Source organism: Homarus americanus, unplaced genomic scaffold (genome assembly GCF_018991925.1).
Source record: "Homarus americanus isolate GMGI-L3 unplaced genomic scaffold, GMGI_Hamer_2.0 scaffold28168, whole genome shotgun sequence".
NCBI lineage: Eukaryota > Metazoa > Arthropoda > Malacostraca > Decapoda > Nephropidae > Homarus > Homarus americanus.
The window spans coordinates 1-6,872 of record NW_024730276.1 but is presented as its reverse complement, the minus strand read 5'-3'; the positions used below and the strand labels follow the sequence as shown (position 1 = coordinate 6,872).

At 54.8% G+C, this 6,872-nt stretch overlaps 1 non-coding gene across 1 annotated transcript; it reads left to right on the top strand.

Moving 5' to 3' along the window:
• The first annotated feature begins 1,544 nt into the window (after positions 1 to 1,544).
• Positions 1,545 to 1,708, top strand: LOC121866947. The gene has a single exon (XR_006089051.1). It is a non-coding gene; the product is annotated as a 5.8S ribosomal RNA (ribosomal RNA).
• The last annotated feature ends 5,164 nt before the right edge of the window (positions 1,709 to 6,872 follow it).

Here is a 6,872-nt window from a genome sequence, read left to right as displayed (position 1 = left end):
CAGGGATGCTCTTTGTCGAGTGTCGAGTGGCGGAGAAGTTTACTTTGAAAAAATTAGAGTGCTCAGAGCAGGCTATTTGAATGGCCCGGAATGGTGATGCATGGAATAATGGAATAGGACCTCAGTTTCTATTTTGTTGGTTTTCGGAACCAGAGGAGGTAATGACTAATCGGAACAATGGGCGTTAGTATTGCGGCAGCTAGAGGTGAAATTCTTGGACCGTCATAAGACGAACTACTGCGAAAGCATTTGCCAGGATGTTTTCATTAATCAAGAACGAAGTTAGAGAAGTTCAGAAGGCGATCAGATACCGCCCTAGTTCTAACCATAAACGATGCCAACTAGCGATCCGCCGGCGTTATTCCCATGACCCGGCGGGCAGCTTCCGGGAAACCAAAGTCTTTGGGTTCCGGGGGAAGTATGGTTGCAAAGCTGAAACTTAAAGGAATTGACGGAAGGGCACCACCAGGAGTGGAGCCTGCGGCTTAATTTGACTCAACACGGGAAACCTCACCAGGCCCAGACACCGGAAGGATTGACAGATTGAGAGCTCTTTCTCGATTCGGTGGGTGGTGGTGCATGGCCGTTCTTAGTTGGTGGAGCGATTTGTCTGGTTAATTCCGATAACGAACGAGACTCTGACCTACTAAGTAGTCGACGGATCTCCAGAAAATGGTTTTCAGTTCGCAACTTCTTCTTAGAGGGATAAGCGGCAATTCTAGCCGCACGAGATTGAGCAATAACAGGTCTGTGATGCCCTTAGATGTTCTGGGCCGCACGCGCGCTACACTGAAGGGATCAACGAGTTTTCCCCCTCCGAGAGGAGCGGGTAACCCGTTCAAAGCCTTTCTTGATAGGGATTGGGGCTTGCAATTGTTTCCCATGAACGAGGAATTCCCAGTAAGTGCAAGTCATCAGCTTGCGCTGACTACGTCCCTGCCCTTTGTACACACCGCCCGTCGCTACTACCGATTGAATGATTTAGTGAGGCCTTCGGACTGGCGCTCTTGGATTGTCGGCCCCGTTGCCCGCGAGGGTTTTCTGGGGTCGTCGCCTCGAGCTGACGGAAAGATGTCCAAACTTGATCATTTAGAGGAAGTAAAAGTCGTAACAAGGTTTCCGTAGGTGAACCTGCGGAAGGATCATTAACAGAGAGAAAGAGAACGGGGCGCTCTTAAAACTACTACTACTCTCCTGATTTGGGCGGTCTCGGGCTCTGCTCTGGCAACTCCAGCAGCGAAAGAGGACAATCCCGGCCCCCGCACCAAAAATAGGTACCACCACGCTGTAGGTGGACCACACTCGGGCGAGAGCGCGAAGACCGGAGGAGGAGGACGGACGGGGCTTTGGACGGCTGCCCGTCCGTTCCTTACTACCGGCGAATAAGCCTCTTGACCCAAAAAGAGTGAAATTCAAGTGTCAAAAAACAACAACAAGCCGTCCGGCCAAACCCAAACCACAAACTTGGGCTATGTCTGTCAAACCCTTTCATTGAGACTCGACCTGTGATGGTTAATCGCAAAAAGACCAAATGGCAAATACACAACTCTTAACGGGGGATCACTCGGCTCGTGGGTCGATGAAGACCGCAGCAAACTGCGTGTTGGTATGTGAATCGCAAGAATACCAGATACATCGACAAGTTGAACGCATATTGCAGCGGCGGCAGCCATATGAGCTTGTCGCCGCCATTCCTCTACGAGGGTCGGAAATATACATCCATCGGTTGCTGTGAGTTCGGTGCCTGCTGACTGTCTCCCCGACACGAGGGTAACCCGAACCGAGCTTCCGCCTTGGGGTTTAATCGCCCGCGCCTTGCGCGAGGCGTGCCTTTAAAAACAAGCCTATCACTAGCAAGTCCATGGACTTGGCGCACCCACATTCAACCACAACAAAGCCGGGCACACACACACACACACATGTGTGTGTGTCCCGTCCCGACGACAGTTGTCGCCCTCGCAAATAAGTGGAGGCGCTCTTTTGCCTGCTGTCCACAGAGACACGAATGGCCGTCGGCCGCTCATGGCTGATGCTGCACATGTTCTAAGAGGCACACGTCCTCCTCCTTCTCTCTCGGAGAAGAAGCACTCCATCCCACGAAGAGGAAACGAAACCGGGTCGGATATCTTTTAAGTAAGCCCGCCGGAATTTCGTCTATCACCTCGAAAAGAGTGCTTGGCATGCATTGCAGTGGAACCTAAATTGATGAGTGCGCCTGGGCCCGCAGTCTACCATGTAGTGGCGCAGGCAGAGAGATGACAATTGCTCTCGTCGGGACGAGAATGCTTGGGTGACGCCGTGCTCTTCCTCACGCGCTCCTCCACCCTCTCCCACGGTCAGACGCGGTGTGGGCGTTCTCTTTGAGAGTTCGCCACGAGTCCACGTCTATCTCATGACAGGCCTGGGAGGGAGGCAGGGGGAGTTCTCTCTAAACGCGTTAAAGACGGTGTTGCGCCTCATAACGGTGCTCGCCGGGATAGAGCACTAGTTCTGCAGCCGGAAAGGCCGCTCACGCCAATTAATACTGCGACTCTCGCTCTCTTTCTCCGGATAAACAAGTGCCACTGCTGTGGCATGCGGGAACGGGGAAAGAGGTCAAAGTTTAAGCGGCAAAGGTGCGGCCGAGTAAGGGCGGAACACGAGCGTATATGCATTAAAACTGTGTATATGACTCTGGAAGAGATGTTCTGCTGGAACACTTTTCCTATTGGCTATTTACCACTATTGATGTTGCTGAGAGGGCCGAGCACCTAAGCTGCTCGTTGAGAATGAGAAGGAACGGAGTCAGGGGTGGGAGTGTCGGCGCCATGGCCGCTGGTACCCCCGCGACAAGCCCCTCAAACCTTCCTCTCTCTCAGTCTTAAGAATAAGAAGGAACGGAGTCAGGGGTGGGAGTACCGGCGCCATGGCCGCTTGGTACCCCCGCGACAAGCCCCTCAAACCTTCCTGTGTATGTCTTTTGCAGCAGCACGTGGTAATGTCGGTGGTGAAGAAAGTCGGTGGCAGAGCGTCTTCCGCTTCGTGGTTGGGGAACATGTTCCCCCTAAGGATGATGAGACCACGATCGACTTCGTAGTAGAGAGAGCTACCCGCCAAATTTAAGCATATTAATAAGCGGAGGAAAAGAAACCAACAGGGATTCCCTTAGTAAGGGCGACTGAACCGGGAAAAGCCCAGCGCATAACCTCGATGTCTTCGGGCACGAGGGGTGTTGCGTTTCAGAGGGTCCAGCACGCCGTCCCATACCGTCTAAGTCAAGCTTGAAAGCGGCCACTGCCCATGGAGGGTGACAGGCCCGTATGGCGGCGCCCGTGAGGGTACAGATGGGACGGTCGGAAAGGGCCTCTCTGTAGAGTCGGGTTGCTTGAAAGTGCAGCCCAAAGCAGGTGGTAAACTCCATCTAAGGCTAAATATGACCACGAGACCGATAGCGAACAAGTACCGTGAGGGAAAGTTGGAAAGAACTTTGAAGAGAGAGTTCAAGAGTCATTGAAACCGTTAGAGCCAAGCGGGTGGAAACTTCGAAGGTCGAACTGGGGGATTCAGCTCGTCGGCTGTCGGCTGGGTGGGGTGTTTATGGTGAAAGCGAACCAAAATGTTTGGGCGCGCCCCCACTCACGCTGGCGTCGGCGGGCTTATTTCGCCTCGTAGTAGGTCACCGCGACCCGTTGCCGGGGACGTCGAAGGCCCGGTCGGACTGGTACCTCGCCGCCGACTCTCTCTCAGCTCGTCTGGGGGGGAGACCCGCGCGACGGGGGGAACCACCGGTGTCCTGGCTGCCCTGCCACGGTCGTCGAGAAGAGCTTGCCGCCGCTTCGGCGGCGGTTTTGCTCTCGCGGTGTGCAAAAGGTCGGTGATCCACCCGACCCGTCTTGAAACACGGACCAAGGAGTCTAACATGTGTGCAAGTCAATGGGCTCACTAAACCCAAAGGCGAAAATAGAAAGTGGCCGAGCGCCGGGCGCTGTAACAGGCTCTCGGTGCGTCTTGGGCGATCCCTGACCGGCTGCCTCGCGTCGCCCACGCAGCGACAAGCAGGGGAGTGAATACTTTCCCGGCTCTCTGGACGTTGCGTGTGGTGGAGGTCGTCAGGGCGATGGTCGAAGTTTAATTTCCCCTCATGCGTGGGGGCGCAGGCCAGGACTTGCCAAAGGCGCTGGTGCTGTCCGTCCCCAGGCGGGCCATTCGATGGCAGCGGGAGCACCGGGGCAGGCTCGCGGGCGGTCGGCAAGTACCATGAGCATATATGTTGGGACCCGAAAGATGGTGAACTATGCCTGGCCAGGATGAAGCCAGAGGAAACTCTGGTGGAGGTCCGTAGCGATTCTGACGTGCAAATCGATCGTCGGAGCTGGGTATAGGGGCGAAAGACTAATCGAATCATCTAGTAGCTGGTTCCCTCCGAAGTTTCCCTCAGGATAGCTGGAACTCGCAGGGTGAATTTCATCCGGTAAAGCGAATGATTAGAGGTCTTGGGGATGAAACGTCCTCAACCTATTCTCAAACTTTAAATGGGTGAGATGCCGAGCTTGCTTGTAGGGATGAAGCTCCGGCGACTAATCTGAGTATCTAGTGGGCCACTTTTGGTAAGCAGAACTGGCGCTGTGGGATGAACCAAACGTCGAGTTAAGGGGCCTAAATGAATGCTCATTCAGATCCCATTGAAAGGCGTTGGTTGCTATAGACAGCAGGACGGTGGCCATGGAAGTTGGAATCCACTAAGGAGTGTGTAACAACTCACCTGCCGAAGCAACTAGCCCTTAAAATGGTATGGCGCTCAAGCATTCTCCCGATACTCGACCGCCGGGCGCACTACCGACCTCGCTCTCAAGGCGAGGTCTCGAAGCCCCGGTGAATAGGAGGGTCGCAGGGGTGAGCGCTGAAGGGTTTCGGCGTGGGCCGGCCCGGAGCCGCCACTGGTGCAGATCTTGGTGGTAGTAGCAAATACTCGAGAGAGACTCCCTTGATGACCGAAGCAGAGAAGGGTTCCATGTGAACATCAGTTGGACATGGGTTAGTCTCTCCTAAGCCCAGGGCTAAGGCCTGATCCACGCTCGAGGCAAATGCAACACGAGCAGAGGAGAAGAAGAAGAAGAACTAAGTAGGGGTTCTATCTGTCTATCTACCTCGGTCTTATATAACACAGTCTAACAAAGTGAAAGGCCAAGGATGAGTGGCGAAAGGAATCGCGATTGCTATTCCGTAACCAGGCCTGGAACCTAAGCGGTGTGTGTGCGCCCTTTAGAATGCCATGCCCGCGAAGAGGTCCTGGCAACTGAAACCAGCTCGCGTCCACGGCGGTGTTCCGGAAAAGAGTTCTCTTTTCTGTTTAAAGGCGCTGTGGCTAGAAATCTCATTCAGAGGGCGTTTAGTAGGGCGATTGCCGTAGAGCGCAGCGGTTTTTGCGGCGTCCAGTGCCACCGCCCGGTCCGTGAAAAATGCGAGGGTGGTTATCCAAGGCAGCATTGTCGGAACTCGTTTCCGGCGGCGTCTGCTTTTCGGGCCTGTGCGTACCCATAACCGCATCTGGTCTCCAAGGTAAGCAGCCTCTGGTCGATAGACTAATGTAGGTAAGGGAAGTCGGCAAATTAGATCCGTAACTTCGGGATAAGGATTGGCTCTGAGGATCGGGCCAGTCGGGCCTGGGTTCGGGCGCAGGACTGGGTGAGGTGACGGTAGGGACGTTAGGGCAAACTGCCGTGGTTCGTCCGGCGAGGGATGATGTCACACATGTGCGCTCCTCTCTCGTGCGGGGCGCGCTGCGGTGGCCTAGCGCCTCTCTAAACCGAGCTTGGACCGGCGTACCTCCTGCCCTTCCGTGGAACGCGCTAGGCTGCGTGGGCGTGTTCTCGGGCGGTGTTCGCCGTCCCTCCAAAGCTCTTGTAGTAAGAGGTGCGGGGAGGAGGCGGGGCCGTTCGGTTCACTACAATCCCACTTCGGCTGGCGCCCAGCGAGCAAGTCAGAACTGGCACGGACCAGAGGAATCCGACTGTCTAATTAAAACAAAGCATTGCTATGGTCTTTGATGGATGTTGACGCAATGTGATTTCTGCCCAGTGCTCTGAATGTCAAAGTGAAAAAATTCAACCAAGCGCGGGTAAAGGGGTAGGTATGGTGTGAAGCTCAGGGTCGTGACCGAGGAATGCTTTACAATGCTGAACTCGACCACGGGTCTGGCCGAATACCTACCAAGAATTGAACCTGATGAGTACGTGAGGTACTTAGGGCTTGAGAGACCGGGGAGTAGGGTCGATGGCGAAAAGCAAAAACTCCAGAACATCATGGAGAAAATAGGAGGTTCTTCGCTGAAACCCTTGCAAAAGATCAAGATACTGAAGTCTCAGATTATCCCGAGGCTTCAGTATAGGTACGTGAAGGGATCCTGTTCTATGAACCTTCTCAGGGCACTAGACAGGACCCTTCGCGACCGGACCAGGCAATGACTCCACCTACCTCGGACGCTCAATACAGCGGCCATTGGCCTACCCATGAGAGACGGGGGCGTGGGAGTGCCCTCGCTACTGGAGACCGTTGCCCAGCAGAAGATGGGACTGCTCCGGCGTCTCGAGGCCTCAGACGAGCCTGCAGTCAGGTTTATAGCCTCTGGGGGTCTCTGGGGTCGCGAAGTCGGGGCAATGGCGAGGCACTTCCGGGTAGGCCATATAGACAACAACACCTTGTCTCAATTGAAAAGGTCGCTGTTGCGGAAGAAGAGGGAAGAGTGGAGTACATCCTGGCATGGCAAGGGGGCGGAGAACTTCTTTGGAAGCCGGGCCAGCAATGCCATCTTGCGAAATGATCTAGGCCCAGGCAGGAAAGCCATCGACCTATTGCGACTCAGGTCTCAGACCATCAACTGCCGAGTCTCTAGA